Source organism: Carcharhinus amblyrhynchos, chromosome 4 (genome assembly GCF_965287045.1).
Source record: "Carcharhinus amblyrhynchos chromosome 4, sCarAmb.v2.hapA, whole genome shotgun sequence".
Lineage (NCBI taxonomy): Eukaryota > Metazoa > Chordata > Chondrichthyes > Carcharhiniformes > Carcharhinidae > Carcharhinus > Carcharhinus amblyrhynchos.
In genome coordinates, this window is record NC_137327.1 from 44,572,061 (window position 1) to 44,593,075 (window position 21,015).

The 21,015-nt window shown below is 41.3% G+C and overlaps 1 protein-coding gene across 1 annotated transcript in view; it reads left to right on the forward strand.

Moving 5' to 3' along the window:
• Positions 1-2,164: 2,164 nt before the first annotated feature.
• Positions 2,165-21,015, forward strand: part of ripor1 (RHO family interacting cell polarization regulator 1) — a 298,373-nt gene continuing 279,522 nt past the window's right edge. The window contains exon 1 of the mRNA XM_080187058.1: positions 2,165-2,288. The gene's annotated coding sequence lies outside the window, so the exon portion shown is untranslated. The remainder of the gene's footprint in view (positions 2,289-21,015) is intronic.

Below are 21,015 nucleotides of genomic sequence, written 5' to 3' on the forward strand. Positions count from 1 at the left end.
AAGAATGCTATTGATAATTTTAATTGCTAGGGAGGTGGATGGTTCCACCTCAGTAATCATTCAACCTTGAAGTCTTGCATCATTGGTTTAAGGGCCATACACTTGACATGGGAGAATAAATAATGTGAGTGTCATGCTAAGGTCAAGTCATGTGATGAGCTACTGTCCCAGAATTCAGCATAAAATCATATTGGGTTGACATACTTCAATTATTTGACGAATGCCAATAACTAAACTATAAATTAACGTACACACTACAGAAACTATGTGTGTCTGAGCTGGACAAACTCCCAGAGAACACCTGGAGATTTGTCTTGTCAGGAATCTACCCATTAAGGAGTTTTAGTCACAAGCTTTCTGCAATGGAGAAAGAACGAAGTTGAGGAGGAACTTCTTCACTCAAAGGGTGGTGAATCTCTGGAATTCACTGCCCATTGAAGTGGTGGAGGCTACCTCATTGAATATATTTAAGTCATGGGTAGATAGGTTTCTGATAGACAAGGGAATTAAGGGTTATGGGGAGAAAGCAGGAAAGTGGAACTGATTCACTTCAGATCAGCCATGATCTTATTGAATGGCGGGGCAGGCTCGAAGGGTTAGATGGCCTGTTCCTGCTCCTATTTCTTACGTTCTTATGTTCTTATGTAACACATCCTATCCAATGCCTTCTAGAAATCTGTATGTTATTGATTCTACTCCATTATCTGTACAGTAACTCCTTCCAAAAAAAAACTGTTAGATTTGTCCTTTTAATTATAACAATGGCAGGATCTGGGGGATTGTATTGAATCTGTATTTAAAGCTCATTTCTGGTTGTCCCAAGAAGATGAAAGGTCTTTTTGAACCTTTCCTTTAACATATCCAAGCTGGTGGTCCTTTCTTAAACTGCTCATTTCTAAGTGCTCACAATTTTAATATGGAAATTTTGTACTTTTAAGAATCTGCTCACAACAGATTTTAGAACAAATGGTTACCTAGTCTATTAAGACAATAAAAAATAGAAATAGAATAAAGCAAGCATGCTCTGCCATTCAATAGGATTGTGGCTGATCCAACATTCCTCACGTCTTTTTCCATTATCTTTAATTCCCTTACTGATCAAAAATCTGTCTATCTCAGCCTTAAATATACACGTTGGGCAGAATTTTCCTGTCCCACCCACCATGGAAATCATGGTGGACGGGACAGACCATACAAAGGTCCATTGACTTCTGGCAGAATTTTCCAGTCTTGGGAAAAGTCCGCCCATTGACTCTGCCCACCTAGTTTTATATGGCGAGGAATTACAAACACTCACAATGCTGAGAGAAGAAAGTTGTCCTCATCTTAGTCTTAGTCTTAGATTGGTGTCCTTTATTCTGCGTCTCTGTCTTCTGGTCCTAGACTCTCCCCTGAGGGGAAACATCCTCTCAGCATTTACCCTGTCAAACCCCATAGGAATCCTATTTCTTTCAATGGGATCACTCCTCATTGTTCCAAATCCCAATGAGTTCCAACCCGTTTAATTTTTCCTCATAAGACAATCTCTCCATACTGGGATCATCCTAATGAACCTTCTCTAAACTGCCATCAATAAAATAATATAATTCCTTAAATAATGGGACAAAAACTGCTCATGGTACTTCAGATGTTGTGTCACCAATACCTTGTACAGCTGCAGCAAGATTTCATACTCTTATACTCCAACCCTCCTGAAATAAAGGCTAACATTCCATTCGTCTTCCTGATTACATGCTGCATCTTTGTGCTTGCTTTCTGTATTTAGTGCACGTGTCCCCAACTCTCTTTGTGTCGCAGCTTTCTGCAGTTTTGTTCCTTTAATTAATACTCTGTTCTTTTGTTCTCCTTTCCAAAACGAACAAATTCACATTTCCCCACATTATATTTCATTTGCCAACGTTTTGCCCACTTAAACTATCAATATCTCTTTGCAAATTATGTCCCACTCCAATTTGCTTTTCCACCTATTTATCCAGCTTGAATATGGTCATAAAGAAATAACACAGATATCCGACCGGCATTTTAAACGTGTGTGTTTAGCTATTTATTTTGAATTGGTACAGGAATAAGGAGGTGGAGTTGAAGAGCGGCGGGGCGTGCCGCTGATGGAAGAGGTTCTCCGGACACACTATCCTGCTCATTCCCGGCCGTCCGCTTAGTTTGACAGCTGCAGAGATACTCTGCTGAAGACACCGATTTTATGCCTTCCTTTTATTAGTGAAAACTGAAGAGAGTGCCGTCCCCATTGAACTGTCTGTCTACAGACCCCTCCCGTGTGGAAGTGGAAGGTAGGGCTGCTTGTTCAGCCGTGAAAATAATTGTGACACATTTGTCTTACTTAGGAATGACCGTCGAAGGTTGCCAGTGAGTGAGCTTTGGCTGACTCTGTGACCATACTGTGCGTGAGAGTTAGAGCTCTTTGCATTTTACAGAGCAATAACTCAGTATTTTAGCGGGATTACATTAGGCAATAAACCGGTTCGCTATGACTGGGTTTAGTTAATTAAAAAACTAATATCATATCCTGTTTGTTTCTAAAGTTTTACTCCTTGAAGGAAGGTCTTCGGGGTTTATACAAAGTTCCTTGGTGCAGTCAAATGTTTCTTGTGTCTCGTTTGTGCCTAAACGCAAACTTCATTTGGGCATTAAGAGGTTCCCCCATACCCAAAACACAACAATTAAAAATGATTAAAATTTGTAAGACTTTAAAATTAAAATGTAATTTTTATTCTAATAAATATTTGTTTGTAAGTAAATGGAACATTTTTGTTGCACCTTTCTGAACCCTTAATTAGCTTCTTGGAGTTCAGGTTGTGGAGAAATGGTGTTCTATCCTGGATTGGAAAGTTTGGTTGCTATGGGGATGAGAGGGCTTTCAAGGAGTCTCAAGCTCCCATTCGGAATATTGTTATTTTACTGATAGTTTGAGCTGCGAATAAAAGATGTTAAAATCCGCCATTCTACAGATTTCCTTTAAGAAAACATTTGCTTTCAACAAATCTTGTTATTAGATGTAGCAAAAGCAGCCTGCAGTTTTTTTTCCACCTGAACAGTACTTCTATCCTTTTTCTCTATTTCCAAACTGTTTTCTTTGCAGTAATCTTTTATTTACCTTTTCACCCGACCAAATGTTAATGAATATCCCCTTTGAGTAGCCAAAGAAATTCCTAGTCCTCTAATGAGTCTGTTTGGTTTGTAATGCAAGAAATGTTTTTTCCTCTTTTAGTATCAAGTATGTTTTTTTCAAATTATTAGTAAGTCCACAGTATTCCTCCATGGTGTAACTTGAATGTGGGCTCTGTACTAGTCACTGAGGATAGATTGTGATTTCAGTCAGAACTTTCAAAACATTTGGGAAGAAATATTCTTTTGCAATCTGACGTTTTCCTCTTCAAAAGCTAAAGTGCACAATTTTTGTTTTAACAAATTTTTAAACTAGTTGAAAAAGTAGCTGTTTGGAAAAGTTATGCTGTTTTCAGAAACAATGCAATGTATGGGTGGGAAAACGGCTTGTTTGAGAGTATTGCCATCATTTTGAGATGGCCTGAGGTGAGAAGAGAGATTCTGGGTGTGTCAATAGGTATCAAATTTCTGTGTATGCCTTTATAAAGATGTGGTTTGTATAAAGCAAGACAATTGCATGACACAGAAGGTACAAATAGTTTATTTAAGATACTGGAACTTCCGCACTGATGATGCTGAGGACTCTAATGTCTTTAGTCCCCTTCCAGAGGATGTGAGATGGGACAAAAAGTGTCTTTTCCCTGGAGCTTCCTGGGACTGAATGGGAACAGTAGCATCATGATTAAATTATTGCACTAATAATCCAGAAACCTGATCAAATGATCCAAAAGTAGGAGTTTGAATCCCACTATGGCTTCTGGAATTCCGTTAATTAACTAAATATGGTAGCATTCGTGGGAGAGGAAGTAGATGATTATGATTGTATATCTAGATGAAAAAACATGGATGAGGTTTGAATGGAACATGTGCTGAATGGCCTGTCTCTATGCTGTATATTCTTTGTAAAATGGTGACCATGTAACAATTGGATTGTCATAAAAGTCCATCCGGTTCTCAAATGTTGGTTTGGGGAAAGAAATCTGTCATTGTTATTCAGTATAACCTAATTTCAACATTTGAAATGAGCAGACCACACAAGTGGCTCACCACTAGTTTCTCAAGGACAATTAAGAATGGGTAAAATGGGTAATAGACATTGTCCTTCCAGTGATGCCACGTGCCCTGACTGAATAATAATCTTTTTAAAAAAAAATCCTCCTGGAACTGTGCTTTGGCACTGCTGTGAGTCTGAAGAGAATCTATTGCATGTGTGATGTGATGTGACACTGTGGAAACCCTGCCAATATTGGTCTTCAGAGCCAAGCTAATTCAAGCAACTGATTAGTTATTCCATGTTAGGTGTGAAGCTTTGACGCAAGTTGCAGTTGGACTCTTCTAATCCCTGAACCATTGGCAGCAAGGTTGTGCACAATCTGCCCAGTGCACCTAGAATTTTTTACATGTCTTTCAGTCTTCGCCATGTTTTCCCCTTGAAGTCTGCATCTGAATCCTTTGTGGCGGAGTTAGTATGAGATCACATTCAGCTGCAAGCTGGCTCTTGTGATGCTCTATCTTCCTGCCCTAGCTGGAGCATAGTTGTACCTAGTGAGCCACCATGTAACGCCCCCTCTCCTAACCTAGTGCCTAAAGTATGTGTGGTGTAAGTCTCCAAACAGGTGCTTTCTAAGATCAGATTAAATGATGGTCTGTCTTTATGAAGACTGTCCTCTTGATAAGTAGCTAAGATATCTCACTTTCTCATCACTTGAAGTCAAAGAGAAAGATGTGGGTTAGCTATTGGTGTAATGGTAGAATGGAGAAGAGTGAGGCTGGAGGTGATGAAAGCCCGAGAAAGTGGAAGACCAGTATTCTTACCTTGACAACTCTTGTGAGGACATTGAACTTCTTTTTGCATTGCAGCCATGTCCTGGCAGCTAAACTCCTGGCATTGACCTCTTCCCACTGGCATCAGAAGTGTTGTCAGAAAGGTTTTCTCCTGACCGGGGGAACAAGAACCTTTCTCCTTTCGTTCACTGCCCAACAGAGCGTCCGATGAGATATCAGACAAACTGACTGCCCTGTCTCAACTATTTCCAGCCATTTGCTTGCACTCATTAAGTGGTGTTGATTGTCTTTGAGTCACTTCAGGGACATCTACTTGCCCCTCTCCCCACCCCCAAACAGGCACGTAGTGAATGAGTAGTGCAAGTAGAGCTGGCTGCAACTCCAAAGCAGTGAAGTTCCCTGCCTGAGTTTAACATGTCCTTGAACCACAGGAACAGGCATGTACAGTGTGTAACATCCTCCTGTGTACCCATTTTTGGGAGCGATCAATTATCTAGGACTACCTACCTGAAATTCAAAGCATTCTGCTCCCCAGTATCTCACCTTGCAAAACACGCCAAATGTACAAATTAAATGTGGGCGGCACAGTAGTTAGCACTGCTGCCTCACAGCGTCAGGATCCCAGCTTCAATTCCAGCCTTGGTTTACTGTCTGTGTGGAGTTTGCACATTCTCCTCATGCCTATGTGGGTTCCTCCAGGTGCTCTGATTTCCTTCCACACTCCAAACATGTACAGGTTAGGTTGATAGGCCATGCTAGATTGTCTGTTAGCGTTCGGGGGATTAGCAGGGTAAAATGTGCTTTGCCCTGCGGAGTTGCAGGAATAGGCCTGGCTGGGATTGTGGTCGGTGTGGACTCACTGAGCCAGATGGCCTCCTCTCTACTGTAGGGATCCTATGATTTTAAATAATATACACTTTAATCTTTTGAAGGTGCCAAGGTGGCACAGGATGTTGGCAGAACTATTCATGGCCATTTAGAGCTTTGTGACCTATTCCTAAGATGTTGTATTGCTGGTCTCAGCACTTTTTCCGTGAGGAAGCACTGAGTGAAGCCCAGGTGCTTCCCTGTAGGAAGGAAATGAGACAGAATCAGAAAGACATCTCTGCTGAAATGCTGCCACAGAGTGATGTCGGTCAGTGCTTCGGAACAAATTAAGAATCAACTATCTGTAGTTGAGGACAGTATTTGGTATGGAAAAACAAGAAAGAGACAAACAACTTTCGAAACCACATGATGGAAATTTCCTGTGTGCGTTTTGTGCAGTGCAATCATAAATTATTTATTAAAATAATTATGATTTGACAATATATAATACACAAAGGGAATCTTCCCCGAGAGAGCTTACTTTTTAAAAACATTGCTTTAGCTGCAGTAATAATAATGGCTCTTGTAATGGTACAACTGCTGTTGTGAATCTTTAATCGTGAAGAATAACATCATTATATCACCATCAATTTTTTGGCATGTTATTGGGAGGGGGATGGGTGGAGTTGTCCAAATCTGGCAGTCATTTTGTAAGATTCTGAGCACTTTGCAGTAAATGTACAGAATTAATATTGAATTACTTGAAATCTTTCTCAGGACCAACCAGGAGTTAAAGAGGAACTTTGTAATGTCATGCTCACAAAAATAGGATTCCCTGGGCAAAAGAGCAGCCTGTGTTACAGTATTTCAGGGATAAAAATGGTGTCAAATTTAACAGCACAACAGCCCAGGGCCAGTCATGCAGTCAGACCACTGCTAATTCACCAGGTCCATTAAAAATAATTTCATGAGATGTGAGTATTGCTGGCAAGGCCACATATGTTGCCCAGCCCTAATTGCCTTTCAGATGGTGGTGATAAATCACTGCAATCCATCTGTTATAGATACACCGAGTGCTGTTGATCCAAAGTCAGTGAAGGAATGGTAATATAGTTCCATATTAGGGTGATGTGTGGCTTAGAGGAGAAACTGTAGATGATTGTGTTTCCATGTATCTGCTGCCCTTGTTGTTCTCGCTGGCAGAGGTTTGGAAGGTGCTGGTGAAGGAAGCTTGGAGAGTAGCTACAGTGAATATTATAAATGGTGCACACTGCTGCCGCTGTGCATCGATGATGACAGAAGTGATGTTTAAAGTGGTGGGTGGGGTGCTGCTCATGCTAGCTGCTTTTCCTAGTGGACTTCGAGACTCTTGTGTTGTTGGACCTACAGTCAGGCAAATGGCGAACATTTCATCACACTCCTCTGACTTGTGCCTTGTAGATGATGGACAGGCACTGGGGAGTCAGGAGATAAGATACTTGCCACAGAATTCACAGATGGTCACTGAAAACAGGCTTTAGGAACTTTGCATAGCATAATGAAAGCCTGTTTCAGGTCCCGTGTTGCAAATTAGTTTCCAAGGGCTTGCTCTGGTTCAGACTCTTCAGTGACTGCATCAGGCAAAGCAGCTTTCACCACGATCAAGAATGGTTTCATGAGAAGTGTTACTGTAGTATCGAGAGGAGTAGAGTGCTTCCCCCTGACTCCACAGTATCCCAGCATCCCCTTCCCCAATCTCACTACAGATTGTTGTGGCTGAAGTCAGTGGCTCAATGTTCACTTCATTCGGATAAGGTGAGTTGAGGAATGAGGTATCAGCACTTCACCCAGCTCATATAAATGAGGCCCCACGGCCCAATTTCAGGCTGGCCTCGAATGTCCTGCTTTGAGGACATGTTTTGCCTGTATCACTACCTGTACACTTAGAACTGGGATGGACAACACTGAATTTCCATCCCATCCTTGTTTTGTTTGCCAGGTGGTTAAGTGTTAAGATGGAGCCTGCTCCCTCACTCAATTACAAAATGGAAAGCAGGAGGCAATTATCTCCTTTGGTCTCTGAATGTTGTGTAACAGGAAGGTCTTAGAAGGTGAGGAAATAAAGTAGCTTAAAAAATGTTGAGGTCCATTTGTCTGCTTGCAACATTTCGATGTGGTCTCAGATAGACTATTGGTTGTTTACTAGCAAAATGACGTATTAAAATTAACTTCCAAAATAATTTTACAATTAGATGGGCAAAACAGACCTACCACTGGTATTGAACTGAAAAATGTTAGCACATTGCTACTCAGAGAAATATGAGTATACTGAATCCTTCCTTGTATCACCTGATTACATGTGACCCTCAGATATTGATTTATCTTCCCATTAATCTCTTTACCAAACGGATAAGGATAGAGAGGGATGTTGTTCGCAGGGCCCCCTCAGCATAGCTCTGAAAATATCTGAAAGGTGGACAGTTGGGGAAAGAATAACCAGTGATGACACACCATCCAGCTTTTTTGCTGTTTGATGAATGTCAGATTTTGGCTTATAACTGATATCTGTCACAAAATTCCTGACTGGTCAAATCTGACATTCCACCAGAAAAGAGACAAAAGGAGGCCATTCAGCCTCTCGAGCCAGAGCTGCCATTCAATATGATTAGGATTGATGATCAATCTCAGTACCATATTCCTGCTTTCTTCCCATACCCCTTGATGCAATTAAAATCTTTTTAAGAATCTATCTCATTAGTGAATACATTCAGTGACTTGGCCTCTGCAGCCTTCTGTGGTGGAAAATTCCAAAAGTTTACTACCTTTTCAGTGGAAGTCTTTCCTCATCTTGGTCCCAAATGGTCTACTTGTATTCTGAGACTGTGACCCCTAGTTCTAGATTTCCCCCAGCTAGGAAAAACATCCTTCCTGCACCTACTTTATCCAGCCCTATTAGAACCTTAGACATTTTAATCAGATTTCCTACCATCCTTCTAAACTCGGGTGAAAATAGGCCCAGTCAAACCAATCTCTCTTCGTAGGACAGTCCTGCCGACACCAGTATCAGCCAAGTGAACTCTGCTGCACTCCCTGTATAACAAGTGTATCCTTTCTTAGGTAGGGAGACGAGGCACACAATACTTCAGGTATGCTCTCAACAAGGCCCTGTATAACTACAGTAAGACGTCTCTACTTCTGAATTCAAATCCTCTTGCAATGAAAGTTAATATTCCTTTTGCCTTTCTAATTGCTTGCTGCATGTGCCTCTCCACTTTCATTGACTGGTATACAAGGACACCCAGATCCCTTTGTACCTGCACACTTTTTGAATCTGTCCTTCAATTTGTGAAAGTTCAGCAACTTGTGATATTAATGACATTTTAAGGATATACTAGTGGCATTAAGTATGGTGAAAATTTGCTGAATTCATACTCCAAGCCATTGACTTAGAAACTTAAGAATATTGGAGCAGGAGTAGGCCAGTTATCCACTCGCACCTGTTCTGTCATTCAAAGGGATTATGACTGACCTGTGACTCATTGTATTTGCTTTTGCCCCACATCCCTTAATACCTTTTGGCGTCTCCCATGAATTTTCAAAACTCTATTAGATCTCAGATCTGAAATTAAGAATTGATCTAATGTCAATTGTCATTTGCAGACGAGAGTTCCAAACTTTTACCGTCCTTATCATGAAAGAGTACATGCTAATTTCACTGTTGAAATGTATGGGTCTAATTTTAAACTGTGTTCCCAATCAACTACCCAGCTATTAAAAATAGTTTCTCCCAATTTACCTTATCTATTGTTAATATTTTGAAAACTGTGATCAAATTACCAATTAACCTTCTAAATCCAGGGACTACAACCTGAGACTGTTTAATCTTTCCTCCTAAATTTAACCCCTGGAGATCAGATATCCTGATTCTCATATGCTCAGTTATGTTCAGTTTTTCCTCTAAGCATGGCAGTGCAGCAATCCAAAGGTCCCCAGACAGACTGCACTCAAATTGGCCCCATTAAGTTATCATGTGGGTATGGCTACCTGGACTGCTTTATAATGTTGCTACAGCTCCATGCTGGACATCCATTGCACGCCAAGAGCAGCAAGGTTCTGGCCACATAGATCCCAGGTTTTTCAGGGAGACTTCCTTCAGGGTTAACGATGAGATTCAATGCTGCCTGATAAACCCAATCCACTATCTACTGTAATTTCATTGGCAAATAAATAACAATGTATTTTCATCATTGTTTGTCTTTTGTTGTCAGCAGGAACATGCAGTGAACATGGTTCCTGTACTAGCCATGAAATATTAAAATTCAATTCAACATGCTGTGAAAAATACTCAAACTGACTGAGCCCTGAAGTCGTCAAACTACATTTATTGAAATAAGTAAAATTAAACTATTCTTAAAGTCCTCTGGTTTATGTCTCTGGACATGCATCTGATGCAAGTATTGCTGCAGCATCTTATTCACATTCATCATGCTCCTTCACTCTGATACTTCAGTCTTATGCAGTGCTGCTTGCCATGTTCTGTAGGCGGTCCTGGGACAGTTTGTGCTGTGGCCCCCTGTAGTGGTCCTGCTCCAAGATGCATCGTATTTGGCATGTGGCAGGCACAATTATACTGATGAAAATTGGCACCCCTCCAAATATTTGTTGCTTGTTTCCACCCTACCCTTTTTTTTCTAGAATGCTTGGACTGCACGTAGGAATAAGTTCAATGACCTGCAATAGAGTTGATGAACCAGTGGCTGTTAATGGCAGGCAGCCCATGAACTTGAACTTATTACCTTCTAATTGGGACATAAACATGTTTATTTCCTTGCCTTTTTGATTTTAAATTTTCCAGCGGTGCAGTGAATGTTTTAGTTTACTTTACTGGAAATCGCATTGAACTTCTCCACACTGTTTATTGTTTGGCATCATACATCAGTGTGCATCTGCAGGATCTTCCAGACAGGAAGCTAATTCCTGCCATGCATTCTTATTGATTGACTTCCTTCCTATGAAAGTAATTCTACAAAAAAAAGAGTTTTCAAAATTGGAGATTTTGCTACAGAAAAAAACAACAGATTGTAAAGCCTTGTAGAATTATCTACTTACATTTTTTAAAATAGTCCACTAACAAGGTAGAATGTCAAAGAGTAACATGACTTGATATCACAAGTGATTTTTGCCATATCTCAGCTATCAGAGACAATGAGGGAAAGAAAATGGAGAGAGTCAGCAAGAAATCAGTTAAAAGGAGGATCAGCCAGGCCCCTCTATCCCTGTTCCTTGTTGGACAATGGAAGAACTGATCATTTAACTAGCTTTTGGCCAAGACATGATACAAATTCATGCAATTTCAAATATCAGAAGCAAAAAAAACTGTTAGAAAAGAACATAGTAAGGGTATCAATTGGTAAAATTGAATTTTTACACAATCTTCACTTGTATTGCATTTCTTTTCTGAAACACTGGAATAAGGTTAGGAACATAGGAATTAGGTGCAGAAATAAACACATTCAGCCCTTCGAGCCTGATCTCTCCCCAGTCTCAAATCTACCTCCCCACCTGATCCCCATATCCCCTTATCCCTTTTTTATTAGAATGTGTCTGTCTCCTTCTTGAAACCATTTAATGATTCAGACTCCATCACACTGTGGAGCAGCAAGTTCCATGAATTCACCACCCTCTGAGAAATAGTTCCTCCTCATTTCAATTTTAAATCTATCGCCTCGCAACCTGTACCTGTGACCTCTTGTCCCAGATTGCTTCAGAAGAGGAAACATTTGGTCTACATTTACTTTATCAATCTCTTTTAAAATTTTATGTACCTCAATCCGATTCCCCCTCTTTCTAAACTCCAGTGAGTATAAACCCAAACTGTTTAATCTGCCCTCCTGTGTCAACCCCATAATTAATCTGAAAAACCTCCTCTGAACTGCCTCCAATGATACCACATCCCTCCTTGAATAAGGAGGCCAATACTGGTCTCTACAACATTTCTCTACTTTTATACTCCAGTCCCTTTGCAATAAATGCCAATTCCCCATTTGTCTTTTTTATTAGATGCTGCACATTGACTTTCTGCAAATCATGAAAATAGGCACCCAGATCCCTCTGCCCAGGTGCAGTTTGAATCTGCATTCCAATTAATTAATAATTTGCCTTTCTGTTCTTTCTACCAAAATGGATAACCTCCCACTGATCCACATTGAACTCCAGCTGCCAAGTTTTGGCCCATTCTCCAAGCCTATACATATATATATATATATATATCTGTAAAATCTTTATATCCTCTTCACTGCCTGATTTCCCACCTATCATCCACAAATTGTACTATGTTATATTCTGTTCCTACATGCAGATCATGTATATAGATGGAGGCAAATTGGAGAAAAATCTGTCTTTGTTTTAAAATAACTTGAACTAAAATGAAAGTTGTCGCTCCTCATTGCCCAAATTTTAAAACGGAAGCTGGGAAACAAAATACGGTTGAAATATTTGTTTTGGAAATGAGTTTAAGATGCAGGGATTTTGTCTTAGTTCCAGTTTAAATTATACATTGTTTTGATTAGTAGCACATGAGATCAGGACAATATCCTGTGCAGTAGTTTGCATCATTATGCCTTTGATTGTAGACAATTGAACTGATTTGGATTTCAGAAGCTTTTGGGCGTTGAAGTGTCAGAAAATTCTCACATCTTTAGTTCCGACTGTATATTTGAATTTGCACCGTGGATTTGGTAACTCCATGCGGACTGTAAATCTATCAGTTTTGCCATGTAGATGCAGTGGTTTGATGAAAAGATATGATGTAGTGTTTTAAGAAGTAAGGAGACCACAGTCAGCACACATTCCAGTTAAACCACAAATAGAGGGAATTGTTACTCGGATAAACCATTCTGTGCACAGCCTTCGGTTCTGAATAATGACACAGGTTTGGGATCATGTGGAATTTGGAATGCATCTTGAAACAACCTTTTTTAGTGTGAACATGGAGAGTATTGAAGATATGCCTGAACTGTAAGTGATCACTCCTGATTCAGTGACTATAAATATACTAAGACATAGACAAGAAGGTTTCAGTGAGCTTTGACAAAGGGTCATCTGGACTTGAAACATCAGCTTTTTTTCTCTCCTTACAGATGCTGCCAGAGATGATTCAGCTGGAGAGATGATTAGTTTCTCTCTCATTGGAAATAGTCATACATTATCTAACACTTGTATTATGCAAATGTTTCTTGCCATTACTCAGCCCAATGTGGGTACAAATGGTTCTGTATCTTAGGAATCACGAATAGCTCAACATTAATAGGCAGCCTTAATTAAGCCAATCGACAACCTCTTCCAATGTTCAGATCTCAAAGTCGTGCAATATAATAATTTTGATGCAAAAGAACATAGTGAAATCAATTCTGAATTTTGATTTAACTCTTGTTTATAAATTTTTGCCTTGGACAACATTTATGAAGCATTTGACATTTCTGGCCTCCCTTCTATCTGTTGATAAGGAATTGGCAATGTTACTTTGTGTGAATATACCCCTGAATAACCTTGGTATGAGCTACAGCCCAGACCCTTCTACTTTTCTGTCCAGTACCAGACTGCCCTCTCAACTGGGGTTATGCCACATCATAGTGTAGGCAATACTGTGGCTAGTCATATGTTAACCCTTTCTATGCCAGACCATCATACTATATTTGCCTGGGAAATTCCTTAGCAGTCCTAGTAGTCTGATAAAGGACAGATCACCAAACTGCTGATAAACCCTTTGAATGCTGTTCCCCACAGTCAGTCCTACAGAAAGGCCTGTTTTGCTGTAAGATTGGTGATTGTCAGTTCGTTAAACTGGGTTCTAGCTTTAAATAACTGACAGGTAAGCCAGTCTGTTGAAGAGTTAAGTTTTTGATGTAACAGAGCTTCCTTGTGACCTGATTATCTGAATCATCATTTAAGAGATTTTTGATTTTCACTCCTGGATGGCAATGCAGAAAGCCGGTCATCCTACAAGAGGCAGCAGGCAGATCCAGGCAATTTAAGTGACTGGAGCTTTGGTAGCCTGACGCTTGATCACTTTCCAACCAAAAGAGTCAAGGCCAGTGGGAAACGGCTGCGCAACTGTTAAAATTGTGTGGAGCACTATCTTCAGCACAGGTAAATATTCTGAAATGGAACCTAGACAGCCCCCTTTCTGTCCAAGCTGTCCGTGACCGCTCATTCAACTGTGATACCACTAAACACAACCTCAATTTCTCATTCACTAACAGTCCCACCTTATTTTACCTCTTCCACTGACCATCCCAGCATCCACTCGGTCACAACTAGATTAAAAGCCAACACAAACATTTCAAGCCAAATTTATAAATCAAGACAACCATATTGCAAAGAAATATCAACTAATCACCTTTGTGTATTGCCTTAGTACCTGTCTTATGTGTGTCTTATTTGTATTATGCCTGTCCTGGTGCTCCTAAACCATATCTCTCCTGTAGCTGCAACATGGCTGATGGAAGGCTGCTGACTTTAATGGAGGACACTGGAGGATGGCCTTAAACAGTTCTGGCTCTTGGAGGCCCAGCTTCAGTCTACGTCACCTCAGTATTGACGTCAGAAATCTGGACTAGTTGGCTGGCATGCAATAGCATGGGCATTGGCAGAGTGACAGTGGCTGGAAGGATGAACGCTGCCTTTCTGAGAGAGGATGGCTGGTTCATGCTTGATGGAACCACTACCACTTACTGTTGTATGATGTGTGTAGTTCAATAGATCACATGAAGAGATTCTGGCTTTTATGTAGTTTAACAATAAGTATTTATTAACTACTTGCAACTATATACAGACAAAGGTCTAAGTTAGGAGCTGCAGTTATACTTGATTCTGTCCGGTATAAGACTGCTCTCTAAACTGGGGTTATGCCACACCATAGTGTAGGCAATATTGTGGCCAGTCCCATGTCAACCCTTCTTATTGCCAGACCATCATACTGTATTTGCCTGGGAAGTTCCTCAGCAGTCCTAGTAGTCTGTTAAAGGTCAGATCACCATACTGCTGATATACCCTGCAAGCCCCTTTGAACACTGTTCCCCACAGTCAGGATGGCAGCAATCTCATTTGTGTTGCAGCAAGCTGACTTTCAGAAGTCTTGGCTTCCACACGAACACCTATACTCTGAGTGGCTTCTGCTTGTGCTGCAACGGAAGCTGAGATGTCAGACGTGACATCGTGCTTTGATCTACAGTTGTGTTAGTGGAGTTGGCTGCCACGTACATGCTGATAGTAATAGGCTCCGAGATCTGTGTAAACCCCTGTGCCAAGTTGGTGCCTGACTCCTCCATGTTCCTTGCTTACAGGTATTCTAGTAGTTCCATCAATGCACCACATTTTGTTACACATACCCATCACCCTTCTGTCACTCGCCCCATTGAAGTGCTTCTCTGAGTCCTCCAAAATAGAAATTGTGTGTGATCTAACCCTCTGGTGAACTGACATCTGTAATATCTTTGACCCTTGCCCTGGCTTCAGGCCATCCACAGCGGTGTCTCATCACACGCAGATCCTGTCCTTAAGCTACCCTCTAAGTTAGAACTTGTGACTGTGAGAATGAGTGATGGTGTTTCTTCTTCATGTGTCTTTCTGCTCTTCCAATTTGCTTCCCACCATTACCTGGGCATTCTTTACTTCTTGGATATCTGCAATGAGAAAGGCACAAGGATAAGGTTGTAATGATTGAAGGAGGGGGAAAGCAGAGAAATGCCTGTTTCCACAATCTGCAGTTTGGGATTCCAAGGCAATAGTGGGATGCAAGGGAAGCGGGATGTGAGGAAGAGGATTATCTATGATGCTGTTGTCATTGTCAATGGTTTTGGCCCCAACACTGACACAGTCTCAGCACCTATGATTGTGAGTACCATCACCTCTGTGGGATTAAGTCACATCTGTCCCTTGCCCATTAGCTGCTGCCTCTTCTAGTTGTGCACGGACTAGTGCCGTAAAAGAGGGGGAAATATGACAGTGAATGTTGTGCAATCTCTTTGGGTGATCTGGCTGTCATGGTTTAACCAGCAGTGCATACAAGCTGGGAAGTGTGGATGTGAGACCTAAGTCAGTGCTAAGTGTGTGAGGATTAGGTGAAGCTATAAATGTTAGATATAGGCTATGGTTAATAGAGATTGTTAGATATAAGAACATAAGAACTAGGAGCTGGACTAGGCCAGCTGGCCCCTCGAGCCTGCTCCACCGTTCAATAAGATCATGGCCAATCTTTTTGTTGACTCAGCTCCACTTACCCACCCGCTCACCATAACCCTTAAGTCCTTTACTGTTCAAAAATCTATCTATCTTTACCTTATTGCGATTGCCCTATCATTAGCGGGCCCAGGTCCATTCCCCCACCCCCACCCCCACCCCCACCCCCACCACTACTACTAATGGGGAACAGTCGGAGGGAACAGAGGCCAGGGAGGTGTGCCACCCCCCCCCCTCGGCAATGCTGAAGGAGCACATTGGCACTGCCCACTGGGCATGGTGGAGCCAGAGGGGCAGGGCTCATTGAGAGTGGCGTTTATAAAGGTGATTGGTGGGGTTGGGGGGGGTCCCCAATACTACTTTGCAAAAGGATCAGAAGATGCGTAGCAGAGGGAGGGAGGAAGCCAACTGGGGCTGGCCATCTGGGTATGTGTAGGTGGGTGAGGCTTGCCCATCAGGGCTTGTCTAAAAGAATGCTGGGGGGCCAGCGATTGGAAAGTGGGGTTGGAGGGATAGCAATGTGGAGTCACAGGACTGGGAGGTGGCAGTGCGAGGCCACTGTGTATATGCCAATCTTGGTGCTGACAGATTGGTGCATGCCCAGCAGCCCACTCAGCGCTATGCTGCTGGCCTCTCCAATGGTAATCGGCCCTGGCCCCTGAAATTCAGAGGGAATCCTGCAAGCTGCTGTGCTCACTGTGTGGGAGATTTTTTTCTTAAAGAAAAACTCAACAGGGGTTACTCCAGTTTTCACGCGAAAACAGCACGGTAGCACAATGATTAGCACTGTTGCCTATCAGCGTCAGGGACCCGGGTTCAATTCCCAGCTTGGATCACTGTCCGTGTGGAGTTTGCACATTCTCCCCATGTTTGCGTGGGTTTCCTCTGGGTGCTCTGGTTTCTTCCCACAGTCTGAAAGATGTGCTCGTTAGGTGCATTGACCCAAATAGGAGGTGGAATGTGGTGATTCGGGGAATTTCACAGTAACTTCATTGCAACATTAATGTTAGCCTACTTGTGACTAATAAAAAAAACTTTTAAAAACTTTAAGAATTCAGCACTTAGAATTTTTTTTGGGAGAAAAGCCCCCAGAGTCTTCCAAAACTTTGGCTTTCTCATTAAGAATTTCAGCTCCCCTTCGAGGATTTAATCCAAGCCACAGCTGACAGTAATGCTTAACCAGCCTGAATTCCATAGACACGATCTTTGGTCTGTTATCTTCATGTAACAGAAATAGCTGCAGCCTATTCTCAGCTTTTAAATCTAGAATGTGTCTTCTTCAACCTCCCTGTACTGCACACAGGGATCACCATCTGAGTTCTGATGCTTCTGTGTCCTTTTAGATACTTTCAATCAGCTCCAGACTCTCCAGACATTTTGGTTTCCAATCTCAGTTTCCTGAGAAACTGAAATGGTGAGTTTCCTTTTTCAATTTGGTGCCTGTCTCAAAAAGCTTTGAAACCATGAATTCCACCACAGGTGCTGGTCTCATATGAACATTGGCCCCCTGCTGCATTGTGTAGCATTTAGCATTGCCTGCTCACAGCAATCATGCAAATTAGCAGGCAGCACTAAGTTGGCATTGGAAGCATTGGGTTTGTGTGAGTTGCTCATCATGAACTTTGTGTCCTTGTGTTTTTGGGGCTATCAAAGGTCACCTTATCCTTTACAGTGGCATGTACTATATTACATGTGGTGATTGATTTTCTGGGAATCTTACCTCTCCTCACTGAATTATATGTTGATTTAGTCACTAATCTGTGGGTACAGTCTCTTTTTATATGCCTGGATCCAAAGCAAACTGATTAATGAAACGGGAGTTAACACTTCATGGTGGACAATTGCCAACAATAATGAAATTTTTTGCTCGCAATGGAAAGACAGTCAGCATGAAGATATCAAATAAACACTCCAGAGATTGGGAATGAATGGTTCAATGAGCGAACCATGACCTCTTTGACATTGTGTGTTTTCTTTTCTCTGACTCATTCCTGGCATAATATATCACATTGTCCAGTCAATGTTTTGATGCATTGTATTCAGTTTTTGAAGAATTGGTCAAACTCTGAGTGATGGAACGCTAAAAATGCTGCCTGGTGACGAAACATACAAGAAATAGAAGCAAAAGGAGACCGTGCAGTCTCTCAAACCAACTCCTCCTTTCAAAAAGATCATTTCTAATTTTCTGCCTCAACTCAACTTACCTATTCACTCCCTATAGTCCTTAGCCCTTGGAGCCTAAAAATTTATCTAATCATCCTTAAATATACTCAACAATGGAGCTTTCACAGCTCTCTAGGGTAGAGAATTCCAAAATTCACAACCCTTTTCTGTGAGGTTTCTCCTCATCTCAGTCTGAATTGATGGGCCCCTTATCCTAAAACTGTGCCCCATGTTCTAGATTTTCCAACAGTGTTTACCCTTCAGAATCTTGTACGTTTCAATGAGATCAGTTCCCATATTCTTTGAAACTCCAGAGTATGGCTTAATTAAGTCAACCTCACATCATAGGATAACCCCCTCACAAAGAACCAACCTAGTGAACCTTTTTGCTGCTGCTCCAATGCAAGAATATCCTTCTGTAAATATGAAAACCAGTACTGCACACTTCATACCAAGCTTGTTCCCTTACTATTTGCTTTTGCTAACCTACATGCTAACTTTGTGTTCAAGTATGCCCAAGTCTCTCTGAAATTTTAAAAGTTTGATACATCATAGAAGAGACCATGTGGCCCATCAAGCCTGCAGTGGCCATCCAGGCACTATTCTCACAACCCCACATATTTACTCTGCTAATCCCCTGACACAAAGGGGCAATTTAGAATGACCAATCAACCTAACCCGCACATCGTTGGACTGTGGAAGGAAATCAAAGCGCCTGGAGGAAACCCACACAAATGCAAGGAGAATATGCAAATTCCACACAGTCACCAAGGCTGGAATTGAACCTTGGTCCCTGGTGCTGTGAGGCAGCAGTGCTAACCATTGTGCTGCCCTTGTTGACAGGTGTTGCCATATATGCCACTTGGTTCCATTGCATCAATCTTCTTAATTGATCAAAAGTTCTCCATGTAACCTTTGGATAAAATTAAATAATAGTTTTCAATTTTTAATCTTTTCTCTGCTTACCTCCCATCTTTTATTCATAATTGTGATTTGTACTCTGTTTTTCACTGCATTTTACCCCCCACTATTGGTCTCCTTTTGTGAAAGGCTATGGTCCATTGCAGCTGTTCCACATCTAATCCACTAGATGTTCAACCACAAGGGCATTAAAGTTGTGATCAGTCTGTTCCTGATCCAACCTCCCACACTAATTCCCTACCTCTTGCCACCCACCCACTCTTTCCAATCATGCACATGGGATCTTGGCTCAACTTCTGATCGAAAAAGTAACACTCTATCCTGCACAGGTTCTGGACTTGGTTTAAGATTGAACCTTTAATTCAAGAGTTGACTGTACTGCCAAGCTGACAATTGACCATTGAATTGCATCATGATTAGAAATACTTCTAAATTAAAATTCAATTACATCTAAAAGAAGTATCCCCTGCCCTTATTCATTCATTTGAAGTTTCCTCATCTTGACATTTCCTTTTAAACTAAGAAGGGGGAGCAGATAAAGGTAAACAGGGACCTCTTGACTGTGGCTGAGGCAAACTATGGGGTTGTTGGAGAAGGTGTTCCAGACAGAGATGTCTTCACACAAATTCAAAACTTGTCTCAACGCTGTGAAATGTGTTGTGCCATGACTAACTCCTTTCTGAAGGTCAGCCGAGCTTAACTTTGAAAGCAAATCTAAATTAAATACATCCTCAAATACCTCCACTGTGTGTTCCTTTTGACTAAGCGCTGTACGATTCATTTTTCCTTTTGAGCTATTTTACTTGGTCAAATCCCCACACATTAAATGCAGATTTAAGCAGATTCTTGGCAGCTGATTGCGGCAAATTGTCAGCATATGGGCAGCTTGGACTTGATAGTGAACCATGAGATAAACCTAGAAATTAGTATTGGTGATACTAATGAGCAAATATTCACCACTTTTGTACAATATTTCTCAGTCTAACAGCTTGATATTGCCACTCGGATAATGGACAAGAGGCATGTTATATAACAGCAATGTGTTTTTATGTAGCACTTTAACATAATAAATATCCCAAAGAGCGTTAGAAAACAAAATTTGACATCAAGACATTTAAGGCCATATTAGAGAAAATGGCCAAAAGTTTGATCAGAGAAGAAGATTTGAAAGATCACCTTAAAGAAGGAAAGTCAGATAAAGGGATGACAGGTATAAAGAGGAAATTCTAGACTTTAGCCCAGGCAACTAAAGGCACAGCCAGTAATGGTGGAGTAATTAAAAATGGGGGTGTTCAAGAGGCTAGAATGAGACTATGGACCTGGAGGAAAGTACAGAGATTGAGAGGGGTAATGCCCATAGATCAATTTAAGCACGAGAATGACCATGTCAAAATTGAGAAGATACTTAACCTCGAACCAATAAAGCTCATCAAGTTAATGTTTGATTGGCCATGTTGTTAAAGCTACATAGGTGATGGACTGAAAGCAGGTCATTCAGTCCGACTATCTGTCCTCCTTCTGTGGCTACGTTCCCGTCTGACTGTCCCTGAAGAGGAGACACATGGTATAGACTGATAAACTTGAGGCCTTCCATGATCAGTGGGTGCAGTGGGGTGAGAGTGTATCATCAGCCCAGAAACAACATTTTAATTTAATTGGAAAAGTTTTCTTTGAAGTTTTGCCTTTTTTGTTACAGCACCCCTTTTAAGGGGCTTTCTGTTAGTTTATTAGTTAATTTATTTTATTGGGAATTATAAAGAGCTGTAGAGAGAGGTACTAAAGAGTGGGACACTGGGTTGGTAGTTTGGAGGCAGAGATCTGTAATGCTGCATCCTGTGAATAAACCTACAAACAAGGAAAAGATCTGTCTTGTTTCGTAATTTACCACCTGGCTTGGATCCACTTCACGGAGGTGATGGCTGAATGGCTTTTAATAAGAATATAGGCAATAGAGTTTCAGATGACTGCAAGTTTATGGAGGTGGTAAATTGTATTTTT